A 14125-nucleotide genomic window follows, 5' to 3' on the forward strand; every position below is an offset into this window, starting at 1 on the left:
ACCACAATGAAGAGTAGGCCCCACTCGCTGCAACTAGAGAAAGCCTGTGCACAGCAACGAAGACCCAAGACAGCCAATAAATAAAATAAATTTATTTAAAAAAGACAAAGGTAGTAAATACTCAAAACTCATCACGTCCTCCGAGAACTACATCTGGCTCTTGTCCACTCTTGAGGTGTTTGCGCTGGTCGTATCTTAGGGTGAGGATGCTATCACTGCTGGTGCTGAAGCTGAGCAGAGTTTGTTTAATAAATACAGTTTGAACGAGGGTGGGAAATGGCTTAACAGTAAATCATGTCAGTTAAATTTATTGAGCAAAGAGTTAGTGGACTGGGATGCAAGTCCCTTTGTCAAATCCCCGCTGAACTGCCATCACCACCATATGTTGGCTACAGATAAGAGTTTGACAAAAATCAATTTGCCTGATAGAGTTCACAGTAAAGGCTATTGTATATTTTATTATGTGTAGGTTGTGTGCTACATATTCTTTATATCAGTAAATCCCAAATAAACTTATGTACATGTATGCAGGCATATGTTACATATGAAGCTCCGTGCTGCCCCACGGAGCAGATTAAACATTGACCAGCGCACCCCTGATGGGTGTAATGAAGGCATTAAAGGACTGGCAGTTTGAATGACATAGGAGAACAGGTGGATTGGCAGGGAGGGAGGGAGAGCACAGGAAGTTGTGTCAAGGTCCAGGGTGTGGTCATGCCAGCCGGTGATTGACAGGCAGTGAGGATGGGGCCCTAGAGTGGAAGAGGTGAGGGAAGAGGAAGCCTGAAGATTACATGGGGCGAGCAAGTTAGACTTCAGAGCTAATAAAAGGGGCTGCAGGCCTGGGGTGGGGAGGAAGTCTTAACTTCAAGTGCCCAAACCTTTAATCTGGGGGAGGAACCAAGTGGCAGGTAGACGTCAGTGACTAGGAAAGGTACACAGGGGAGTAGCTGAATGCCCTAAGCATCAACAGAGGTTTTAAGTTTTATTATTATTATTTTGGCCTCACTGCTCAGCTTGTGGGAGCTTAGTTCCCTGACCATGGGTGGAACCTGGGCCCTCGGCAGTGCAAGTGCGGAGTCCTAACCACTGGACAAGCCAGGCAATTTCCCAACAGAGACTTTTTTTTAAACGAGAGGGCAGAAGGGGAAGATTCTGGAGTTGGGAAAGGAATACAAAAGGATGCCAGTCTGCTTTGGGGACTCATCATGGTTTGCCAAATGGAAAGAATCACACCTACTCAACTGGAGTTACTGAGGGAAACAAATGACCTCCGTTAAGTGCCTGTCACAGTGCCTGGCTCATAGAAAGGGCTCAAAACATAGTGATGATCAGACATTCTAGTTTGGCCACAACAGGCTTGGGCTAATTGTGCCCAGCACAATTATTATTAGCTGCACTTGTCAAGAGTTTGGGTGGTTAATTATATGTTCACCGCATCAGCAAATGACTGTTTTCTAGTTAATTACTTCCTAGAGCCCTCACTTCACAGTAGACACACCAAGAGCACCCCCCTGGGAGAAGCAGTCTGGCTGGAGGGTTTTTCTTCTAAAGGAATGTTAGCCCAGTGTCTGAATAGCATAGGTTAATCCAAGACGTACAAGGTCTTTCCCTACCTTCCTCTGCATTCTCATCTCTTCCACCCTACGTACCAGTCACACCCAACAGCCATTCCCTTTTATGCTTCCAGTGGTGCACAAGCTGGAAGATTTTGTCTGGAACGCCTTTCTCCTTTCTTTGTCAACAAGGTACAGCTCAAAGCCTCCTCCTACCCTTCAAGCCCCTGGGGTGAGAGTCATTCCTTTTATAGGTGGGCTAGATGACTCTCAGGACTCCTTTTCCAAATGCAGGCATGTGTCTGTGTTTAGCCCTGGCTCCATGATCATAGTCGTCAGTAGTCCTCCTGAGGCAGCCCTCTAGCCACCCTGCAGAGACCTTCAGGCCAGGCCAGGCTGACTTGGGTCATCCCCAAGCTCCCAGTGAGTCTAAAGCAACTGGTCAGTACTTGCCACTGGACACAGCCAAAGGCATTCCTCTGGGGTGAGCCAGTCTGCATCTGCCAACATTCCAACAAATTAAAAGCAGACCAAGAAGCCCAAGGTATTTGGACAAGTCTGGAGCTGCTATTCACTTTCTTCAACTAAGGAAAGTTCAAAGGCAAGAGAGGGGATATGACCAATGATGAAATGTTTTATAGGGATCGTTGGTTTTCCTTCCAGCCACAGGCTGCTGAATTCCCCCTTTCCATACAGCTCTTCTCTGGGCTCAGGGACCAGGGTCAGTCCCCTTTGCTTAGATCCCATCTCCAAAACTTCCAGTAACGAGACCAAGATGCCAGTTTATCTGCATACCCTGCAGAGGGTTGCATGTCTATAGACACGGCTAGGTTGTGTAAACCTGAAACTGTTCTAGCCTCTCCATTTAAAAAAAAAAAAGAAGACACAGCTGGTCACCCTGAGATAGTTGCTGATTTGTTTTCACAGAATCTCATCCAAAAAGACACTGTCATTTGTAATTTTTGCCTTAGTCTCATGTCGTTCAGTTGTCTCCACATCTGCCCTACTGAACGGGGATTAGATAAAATAGGTGGGTTTTACATTCTGATTTTTAAACTAATATTTTGAAATTAATTTGAAATATTCAAAATTTTTTTAAGATACAATATTATTCTGAAAGGAAGGTGATTATTCTGCAAGATAACAGTTTTTCCTACCTCAGTTTACCACACCTACCAAAACAATGACTTGGTAAAAGGAGATATTTCTTGAAGTCAGGCAATTCTGTTTGGAAATACTTGTGAAGTTGTGATAAAACACACCCTGAATAGAAAATTTCATTTATTCTTAAGAATGTATCTTATGAGATGTCACCAGTTCTTAGAGCCTGTGGGCTGTATTTTAGCTTAGTATTATCTTTAAGGTTCCAGTTCCCTTTGGACTCCTTTTTTCTGTCTTAATTGATATTCCATTAAAAGCATGATTAATTTTCAAAACCGTGGATCGGACTGGCTGGAGGCATTTAACAGCTGTATGGAATCTCATGTAACTGTCATGTGCCTTTTTTTGGAAACAACAATTGTCCTTGTCTTTTGTAAGAAAATCACATGCTTAAAAAAATAGACGGCTAGCAATAATTCTGTTGTCACTTGGTTACTGGCAGGAGTAGGAACAGGGAGGGAGACATAAGAAAAATGCATTCTTGGATCCTTCAGCCACACCAATCTGCAAACCTTCCTGGAGTAAATAATTTCCTTTGTCATTTCTGGGTAACTAAAAAAAGGCTTCGGAATGTTTCCAGGCTTGGGCATTCGGTTGTGCAATACTCTTGAAGTCTGAGTTACCTTATTTTGCTCCAAGAGTTGGCTCAAAACTCAGCCATCGGCCCCCCTGCTGGATCTGAGTGTCAGAGAAACTGATATCAATTGAATGAATGAAAATTCAGTCTTTATTATGGACAATAATAATACTCCCTCTGGGATTAGATTTTCTTAATAGTCTTGACAGCAAAAAGAAGTTTGAATCAGCTTTGGATCCCAAAGATGCTGTCTTGACCTAAGCATCTTGAGATGAAGCCTGACTCTGTCTCAAATGTCCCCACCTGGGAAGGGAGCCCCCGACTTCCCTTGGAGAGAGAGCCTGCCCACGTGGGTGAGGGGAAGGCCTCCTGTCACCTTCCAGATTGCAGAGAGTGAATGTTCCAAATATGGAGTGTTTGAAAGCGGTAGGGCTGCCCATTGACCAGCACAAAGAAAGTGTTGGAATTGAGTGTTTCTCTGAGAAATGAGCCGATGTTATTTTCCAGGGCAGACTTGTGGAAGAAAAACCATAATTAAGAAAAGCAGGTGGGTTATTAGGAAAGGTTTTTTTCTTCAAAAGGTTTCATGATCTTAGTAGCATTTTGCGTGTGTCATACTTTCCGTTAAAGGTTACTTAGCATCTGCTGAAGTTAGTTCCTCAGCCTTCCTTTGAATTAAAATGAGCAGAGCACACCCACTCTGTATGGATCACAGACTAGGGAAGGTGTCCCCCGGGTGGGGGAGTTGAGTTGCTAGAGACCGGGAGGAAACTTGCTGAAGTAAGACACAGTGTTTCTCAAAGTGTAAACTACCAACTGTGTGCAACATGATAATTTGGGAGGATTTGTAAAGATGCAAATTCCTGGGCTCCTCCCCAGACCTACGGATTCAAGAATCTGGGATGGGTGGGGGGGTGGGTGGTGATGGTGTGTGATGGCTGAGAAATCTGCATTTTAACTATCCCAGGTGATTTTTGTGAGCACTGAAATTTGAGAACCACCATCAGTCTATGGAGATGCTGGTTTACTGCTATTCATTCACCCATCCATTCTTTCAGCAATTAAATATCTCCTGAGCACCTGTGTACCTGGCCCTCTGCAGTGTGCTGGGATGCCCTGTGTGGCACACGGGACAGACCCATCATCTACCTTCATGAGGCTTTCAGTCTCCTACCGGCTTCAGATGTGTAGTGAGGTTTACCAGAAAGACATCATGGAGTCTTCTTTAAAAACAGGCTACTTGGATCCGATAAATGCTGGGCGGATAACTGGCCCTAAAACTTTAAAATTTCTGTCATTCATCAAAGGCTTTTACCTGCCTAACCTGCCAGGCATGCCAAGTAAACTAGTTGAGCAGACTGACCTTCTGCCCTTTGGGTGCTAACGAACCCAGGCCTGCTTTGGCCTCTTGCCAGCACCAGGACCCCTCCCTGAGTAACACTGTGGAGTGGCATCAAAGCAGCTTCAGCCAAACGGCAGCCCTGGAAACACAGCCAATTTGATTCCTACTGACCAAATGGCAGAGCTAAGTGCATCCAGGTCTGAGAAAAATAACCCAGTCTGTGTAGGGTTTGTTTTCCATTGGAAATGAAGCTTTTTTTTTTTAATTTAATTTTTTAATAGCTGAAGGAGAGAAATAGCTCATCTTGCAAGATCTTTGAAAGAATGTTAAGCTGGACCCAGTTGTCCCGGCCGAGATGAGCTTACCATACCAAGCGCTGTGGTCCAGGCTGGGCAGACACCGCCTTGCCCCTGCGCCAAGCCTGCGCAGCTCCAGGGCAGAGCGCTCCGGGGTGGAGAGCCTCTCTTCCAAACCCCGGCGAGAAGCAGCAGCCTGTGGCTGGGTCAGTCACCCCGTGATAATAGCGCCTTGACACCTCATTTGGGTGGTGTCCTCAGGCTGAGCTCTGCCCCAGACAATGGAATGTTCCAGATCACTGGAAGTCTCTGCCTCTGTGGCTGCCTGGATTTTTTTCTATTTTGTTTGTAAAATACCCTCCAAAGTAGGACATAAGTCTCTCTTGTAAAAAGAACCATATCCAATTCGGCTTGACCTTTTCAGGGTCATTACAGGCATAATTGAGCCAAGTTGATATCCAGAGGTGTCCTTGATTCCAGAACCTTGGCCTCTGTGCATGGGTGCCGAATTGAATCTTGGAGACAGAATTTTTGGTGAAGTAGAAAAGAATAGCTTTATTGCTTTGCTGGTAAAAGAGGATATGGTGGGGGCTTCCTAGGTGGCACGGTGGTTAAGAATCTGCCTGCCAATGCAGGGGACATGGGTTCGATCCCTGCTCCAGGAAGATCCCACATGCTGCGGAGCAACTAAGCCCCTGCGCGACAACTATCGAGCCTGTGCTTTAGAGCCCGTGAGCCACAACTACTGAGCCCATGTGCTGCAACTACTGAAGCCCACGTGCCTAGAGCCTGTGCTCCACAACAAGAGAAGCCATGGCAATGAGGAGCCCGTGCTCCATAAAGAAGAGTGGCCCCCACTTACCACAACTAAAAGAAAGCCCGCGCACAGCAAAAAAGACCCAACACAGCCAATAAAATAAATAAATAAATAAATAAATTTATTAAAAAAAAAAAAGGGATACAGTGGGCTCATGCCCCCCAAAACTGTGTGTCCCAACCTAGGAGGATTTGGTGAGGAGTTTTATAGCAATGGTTCAAGGGCAGGGTTGCTGATAAGAATCAGGGTGTGTGCAGGGCCTGCAGGCTTTAATCTGGCCTCAGGTGGTCTCCTGATGAGCTCCTCAAGGTCATCAAACTGTGATCTTCTCTGGAATGAAGAATGTTGATGTCTTCCATTTGTTGGGGGTTTTAGTTATGTAGAAGAGCTCAAAGATATTGTTCTGTGTATCCCTTGAGATGGAACCATGACCCTGCCCCAAGGCTGCACGATTGTTTCTTGACGGCTCCTCCCTTGTCTCTGCACCCCCTTCCTGCTCTGAGTAACAACTGTTTGAATCTGCCCTTTGGAACTCAGGGTAGGTCATGGAGGCTGGAGTCTGTTCCCTACAAACAAGAAATGGGGGACACAGAAATGCTTCCATGCCCAGGAGCCCAACAGGGTCCTGCTTGGTTTCATCCTCAGTGCTGTGAGGTGGATCTCATGGTTGGACCCTTCCTCCTTCCCTCCACCTTTCCTTCCTCCATCTCTCTCTCCCTCATTCCCTCGGCCCTTCCCTTCTCTTTCTCTCACTTACTCTTTATTATGGGAAATTCCCAACATAAACAAAAGTATTGTAAGTCTCCACATCCTCATCACCCAGGTTGAATAGTTATCAACTCATGGACAAACTCGTTTCATGTATACTCACCCTTGACTCTGGATTATTTTGAAGAAAACCTCATATATCATATAATTTCACTTGTTCAAAAAATATGTATATAATTATATAGAAAAGAATCCTTTTAAGTTTTAAAATACTTTTATGGCCATATAATTTACATACATTGGGATCCTCAGAACTTGTGTACCATTCAGTCAGTTGGACAGCTGCAAATCAAGGAACAGCATGTTTTCATCGCTCCATCCCTTCTTGCCCCTACCCAGTCAGTGCCCTGCATGAAGAAACAACCATTGATCTGGTTTCTGTTGCTATCGGTTTTTTTTTTTAACTAAATTTATTTATTTTTTGGCTATGTTGGGTCTTCGTTGCTGCACACGGGCTTTCTTTAGTTGTGGTGAGCGGGGGCTACTCTACATTGTGGTGCACAGGCTCCTCATTTGGGTGGCTTCTCTTGTTGTGGAGCACAGCCTCTAGGCATGTGTGCTTCAGTAGTTGTGGCACATGGGCTCAATAGTTGTGGCTCGCGGGCTCTAGGATGCAGGCTCAATAGTTGTGGTGTACAGGCTTAGTTGCTCTATGGCATGTGGGATCTTCCAGGAGCAGGGATTGCACCCAAGTCCCCTGCACTGGCAGGTTGATTCTTAACCACTGTGCCACCTAGGAGTCTGCTACCAGTTATTTTTTGCCTATTCTAGAATTTCATATAAATGGGCTCATATACTGTACTTGCCTGCCCCTGAGTTCTTTCATTGAGTTGTGTTACTTTGAGATTCGTGCAGGTTGTTGCTTGCATCAGTGGCTCCAGCTCTTCTATTTCTGAGGAGTGTCTCATTGTATAGATATGCCAGTTGGTTGATCCATTCTTCTGTTAATGGACATCTGGACGGTTTCCAGTTTTTGGTGCGCATGAACAAAGCTGCTATAAACATTCTTCTACAGGGCTTTTTTGGGGGACATATATTTTCATTTCTATTGAGTAAATATCTAAGAATGGAATTGCAGGGTCATAGGTATATTTTCCTTTCTTTGGTTATCATTTGGGGTTTTTTTCTTTTTTTCTTTCAGTATAGTTGATTTACAATATTGTGTTAGTTTCAGGTGTGCAGCAAAGTGAATATATGTATTCTCTCTCAGATTCTGTGTTTTCATTTTTAAGAAAATGCCAAGTGGTTTTCCAGAGTGACTGTCCCCATTTTCCATTCCCACCAGCAACATGTGAAGAGTTCGGATTGTTCCACATCCTCTCCAAAATTTAGTATTTTTCATCCTTTTACTTTTAGCTGTTCTAGTGTGTGTAGTGGTATCTCATTACAAGTTTAATTTGCATTTCCCTGATGATTAATGATGGTGAAACCTTTTTCATGTGCTGATTGGCCATTTGTATGTCTTCTTTTGTGAAGTGTCTATTCAAGTATTTTTCCCATTTTTAATTGGGTTGTTTGTCTTTTTATTATTGAGTTGTAGAAGGTCTTTATATATTGTGGATGCAAGATATAGTACATAACCTTGTTTTGTGTGTATCTGTTTAAAGACACATTATTTTAAAAAAAATTACAGGTGTTGTTTGTTCTTTCTATCTATCTAGCGACTATCTATCTATCTATCTATCTATCTATCTATCATCTATCTATCTATCATCTATCTATCATCTATCATCTATCTATATACCTATATCATCTATCTGTCATCCTTCTTTTTCAGATATACATGTTGCACATATTTTCTCCCAATCCGCTACCTATTTTTTGATAGTGTCTTTTGATGAATAGTACTTTTAAGTTCAATTTATTTTTTCTTTTATGGTTTATGCTTTCTGTGTGTTCACTAAGAAATCTTTACCCACCTCTGTATTCTCTTATGTTTTCTTCTAACCACTTTGTCGTGTATATGGGATCAAGAACTAAAACAATAACAAAAATGTAACCACAGTACCATTATCACACATAAAGTATAAAAAAGTCCTTAATGTTATTAACTATCCAGTCAGCACGATGTTCACATTTTCTCAATTATTTTCTGATTTTTTTCCTTACAGTTTTTAACATTTAAATTAGAATGCAAATAACATTCATATATTGCTATTTTTGTGTTTCTAAGAATCTCTCTTAAGCTATATATATCTCCGCCCCCCTTTTTTTTTGCACTCTGTTGAAGAAACTGGGTCATTTGTCTTGTAGAGTGTCCCACAGTTTGGATTTTGTAGATTGAAGCTTCGTGGGGTCATTTATTATATTTCTCATCCCCTGTGCACCTGAAAACTAATGGTTAGATCTAGAGGCGTGATCATATTTAGGCTCAGTTTTGTCCAGAATACTTCATGGTATCGAGTGAATACATAGGGTTGGAAGTGTATGGTGTTCGATTCTCTCTCTTTTGTATGATGTTAGCAGCCATTGACGATCATTGTTATCGTGACTGTTTCATTAGGGGCATAAAATGGTGATATTCCAGCATTTCTTCTAAATTCACGAGTTGAAACTTTCAGTGGAGCGACTTCCCTGAAGCAACTATACGGATGTCCTGTGGGCTTTATCTTGAGCAGTTCTGGGAACGCCAGTGTTTCTAGAGTTATTAATCTGCTTTGCATCGCTAGATGTAAGGCATTAGGCTGAAGCTGTTGCTTACTGATGGTTACAACAACAGCAGTAATAATTGCTAGGTGCTGAGCACTTCGGGGGCGGATTCTAACCTAAGCACTCAAGGCATCTCACTCATCTGATAGTCTGAGTTGGATATGATTACTCACAGATGCTCATGGCTTCGACCATAAGATAATAGACTTACCTAACGCTCTCTGATCTTCCAGGCCACTGTCTCCGCTGTGGATATGTGGAAGACGTCCCTCCTCCTTTAACTTTATAGGTCTGAAAAGATTTATATCATTAAATGCCTTTCCCTGTGTGAAGAAATATGAACTCGGGGCAAACACTCACATGATAGGATGTTGACTATTCCCATTAAAGTTAAAAGAGAAGGGCCTTGGCTACAGCGTGAGTAATCCCAAATCTGGCTGCTTGCGGATTCGAGCCAGAAATTTAAACACATCATTTGCCCCTTACAAAGGCTCCATTTCCTCCTTGGTAGAATGGGAAAAAATAATACTGGATCATGACTTGTTGCCAAAGAGGTGTTTCCTACTAGCGACCAGCAGGAGACAGCTTGGGTAGATGGTGAGGTCTGTAATTGCTTCCCAATAAATACAGAAAAACATCCCAGAGAACACACCTTCCCCGGTGAGAGCCCCCATTCTCCTTTCCTCATGGCTTCGTGTCTTTTACGAGGAAATGATCTAAGTGACTAGACGTTTGAGGGAAATTATTAAACAGAATACTTGTGATTGGGTTTGACTTGAAAGAAGAAAGTGTTAAGATTTGAAGGGCGAATGAGTTTCTGCTACCTGGCAGTCCGTTCTGCTGGGATGCACCACTGCGCTGGTTCATGGGCAGAGACGTTTGCATTCTCTTTCTTGATCTGAGGAGCAGGACTATTTCTTGTGGGTTCAGCTACTTGTGCCTCTGTCTGTTTCCTTACCTTTGAGTCCCTTCCACAAAAATATCTTCCACGTACTGAGCGGTTTCTATCCCTTTGCACATGTAACTCCATTATAAGACAATCTGTTTTCCCTGAAATTTCACTGAGGATTGCTGTGGGCTTTCCTGAAGATGCAGATATGTTTGATAAAAGTACACCAGTCTCCGTTGCTTTATGGGAGGGATTCTGTTTTACACAGAATGAGGGTACATCCCAGTTCCTCCAAGACAGCTTCCACTTATGCTTGTCACCCTGTTGTCCTTAATAGTATCCTCCCTCCCTTTCAAAAACGTCTTGGTTTAGATGAACATCAAGTGGACACCCTACTTTCTCTCAGTAGCCACCCATCACTTTTCTTCAGGCCCAGCCAGGAAGGGGTGGACGTGAGCCAGGAGGAACGAAGATTAGAGTCAGCAGGTTGAGCAAAAGGCCTCCTGGCTCTTCCTGAATAGAAGAATTATGAGTGCTTCATGACTGTCCCTCCGATACGGTCAGTGAGACTGAGAATGCCACCTTATTCCTCTTTAGCCTTGTTACTTTTGGTAGCTAGGAAACATGGTTTTTCATCTGAAGCCACTTCAAGTCAGCCATGATGGAGCCTATTCCAAGCCAGTTTCAGAGAAGATAGCAACCAACATGCTCCATGTTAGCCTGTCCACGTGCGTCTGAATTGCCATCCTACAAAATGAGACCAGATGGTCACGGCTGGGTCTAATACTCCAGAAGCTTTTACCCAGCGATCGAGAACAGTGTTAAGAGTGTGTGCTGCCTAAGGATGCTGTTCATTTCAGGCAGGTATCTCAGTGCTCTGCCTGTGTACCATAGTAGACCAGCATCGTCCAGACGAGCAGAGAGGCAGGGGAAATCCAGCTTGATTTTGAAATACAAACACGCGCGCGAAAACCTAAGATCTACTCATAAGTGCCCTGTACAGAACTGGTCTGAGTCAGAAGTAGACACAGCTGGACGCAGCTAAAATAACCAAGTATTTTGCCTGATAGTGGCTCTAGACTCAAATAAGGAAAGACAGATAAAAGTTGAGTTCCTAAGAGAGTGCAATTTAGGTAACTTTTTGGGATATACAAAAAAATCATTCATGAATTGCTCCGGTCCTTATTCATTTATACGTTCTTCTAACAATGTAAGAATCAAGATGAGTGCTCTGAAAACATTAAAAAAACTAAAATGTATATAAATATTAAGTATTATTATTGAGAATCAGCTGTACTCATGATGTTGTGTTTGGGGCTGTGGGAACAAAAAGACCAGTAAGACATAATTCTCATCTTCAAAAACCTTATAATCTAGTAAAGCAAATCATAGCAACCCAAATGGGCTCCCCATAGCCAAAGCTAGAACAAACCATTTGAGCAATGAAATAAATCATGATAGAATGTATATTTAATAGAAGTTACATAATTTAATATAATTTATCGATGATCCATGATACATAATTTATAATGAATATAATTTAACATAATCATATATCCTATAATGTAATATATAATTGTATTTAATATTAACTTTTATATAAAATAAGCATCCTCAAGTTAATACTGATACGTATAAATGACGGAAATAAATAAATATGTGAGGAGAAGGGACAACTCTTCTCTACAGAAAAATCCTAATGAATAAATGTAGAAGGAATGAGAGAAATAGAGATGACTGATGGAATATCATGGTAATAATTACTGTAGGAAGATGCACTGATGAATGGTAAATCAGAGGGCCAGTGTTTAAGAAGGAACAGTTCATTCCCCCTGGGGCGGAGGGATGGAATTACCTGCCCCCAGGTGTGAGGTGTGGACCTGGGCGGTGGACATGGGTGGGGAATCTGGGTGCCTTCTTGGGCAGGGAGTGTTTGGCCGGGCCTGAAAGGCTGGGAGAATTTTGATGTGCAGGTTTGGGTTGGGCAGATGAGGCTTTGAAGGTGGATGGTTTTTTAAGGGTCTGGGTCAAAGCCCCAAGGCGGGAGATGGCAGGAAAAGAGTGAGTGGGTAGCTTTGGCTGGGGGTCTACAGCCTTGACGAGGGATGTGGAGGCCAGGCTGCTCATGGCAGTCGGTGGGTGGGGGGCAAGAAGCCAGGCCGAGGGTGTTGAGCACCTTCCTCGGCCCAGCACGGGGGGACTTCACCCCCTGGCGGGATCAGGGACACAGTCCGAACCTGTCCCCGTTGCCTCGAGAGCAGCTAAAGGTATGAGGGAACAGGTGGTGTTTTGTGGAGGTTGAGGCCTCACTGGGGGAACGACCGGGAGACCAGTGTGCGCGGAGAGGCGGGCGAGGTTCCCAGCGCACAGGAGCGTCTGTTGGGTGACCGCTTGGGTCACTTGGGAAGCAGGTCTGGCCCCAGGTCTTCGTCCTTGGCTGCTGTCTGTTCTGAGACTCTCTCGTGGTACCAGGAGGATGGCTGTTGTGACATGGACCCTGGCCTGCTCAGAGAGAGAATCATCTCCTTGTCAGATGCTTCCACCCTCTGGGAACCAGCTCGTCGGCCTGCCAGAGGCACTGGGTCCAAGGGTGTCGGGAAGGTTCTGTGGGTATGTCGAACGCCTGGCGTGTCCCCCCGGGGATGTGTGGGGCTGGCCTAGATCCTCTCATTGCCAGTGGAAACGCTGTCTCTGGAGCCTCCCCCCTGATACCGTCCCCCCGGAACGGGGGCGGACTTGGGCGTGCACGTTCCTCTGTAGAGAGGTGCTGGGTTCTTAGGTCATGGCTAGACAGCCCCCGCTGGGCCTGTTTCCCTTTCCCTTCACTCCCGGCTGGTGTCGGGAGATTTGGGGAACGTGTGACTCATCGTGGCCAGTGACTGTGGCCGTTCTGCTGAGAAGCCGCGTCCCAAGGGAAGAGGCAGGGCTCACCAGGTAGGTGCCGGCAGCCACTTGGCTCCCTGGGGTGACGAGCTCAAGTGCGACTTTGTGGCCGGGCGTGATGGAAACCATAACACATGATTCTCTGGAGCGGGGCCTTGCTGGCTGGGAGGATGTTTGGCTCTGCTTGTGTTTGAACAGTCTGACAACAGCTATAAAGCTTAGCAGCTGTGAGGTAGATCAGGTACCACGGGATGTTTGGGCTTAGGTTAACTCTGGGGTCTTGAGGCTAGAGCTTCAGCTTTAAAGAATTCAAGCAATGAGTTAGCACTTACTGAGAAAAGTACACTCTTAAGCTCTCTTCCTATTCAGTTCTGGAGACTCTGTGGACAGCAGCCCTTCCATGAATTAATTTTCTGAAGAGATGAATTACCATATATCTCCTTCCGGGAGTTGACCTCAAGATGCCACATAAGTGTTCCTTTGATCTTCTGGGAGCCTAGTGTTTTGACCGGGGCCCATTGTAGACACGAGAACTAACTCCTTCATGGAGAGTCGGTAGCAAAATGAGGGAGGGAGATGAGCCCGGCCTCTGCCACCCTTTCCTCTGTGTCACTGTGAGAGGGATTCCTGAAATCATGGGGAGTAACGTAGACCTAAAAACCGCATCCGGGTGCGAGTGCGGTCTCGGGCCTTTCTGTGTCCAGGGTGGGGAGCTGAGTGGGAGGCGGTAGGGAGGAGTGGTTGGAGGGTTGGGACCTGTTCTCAGACACAGTGTCAAATCCTGGCGCCTCCCGATAACAGTTATGTAACCTTGGGCCCGTGCCTTCTCCCAGCCGGGCCTTTCTTTCCTCCCTGATGAAATGAGATAATAATGCATTCTTTTCCGGGTAGCTGTGAGGCTTCATTAAATAACAGTGACCGTGAACTCCCTGTACAGAGTCCAGTCCCAGGCAGTGTGAGCTCCCACCCTTCCTCCTGCGGGAGTTTCTTTTAACCTTCTTAAGGAGGTAGATGTTCCCATCTTCGTTTTCAAGGGAGGAGGCCGAGGTGAAGCAGCTCGGCCAAGGATGGAGATGCCCCAGTCCACGCTCTTTCCATCACACCGGGCCCCCTCCGGAGGTCAACAGGCTGTGTGGGCTCTGAGAGGCCACGGCCGACCTTTGAAGCTCTTTCAAACGTCTTTGCTG

Source organism: Hippopotamus amphibius, chromosome 14 (genome assembly GCF_030028045.1).
Source record: "Hippopotamus amphibius kiboko isolate mHipAmp2 chromosome 14, mHipAmp2.hap2, whole genome shotgun sequence".
Taxonomy (NCBI): Eukaryota; Metazoa; Chordata; class Mammalia; order Artiodactyla; family Hippopotamidae; genus Hippopotamus; species Hippopotamus amphibius.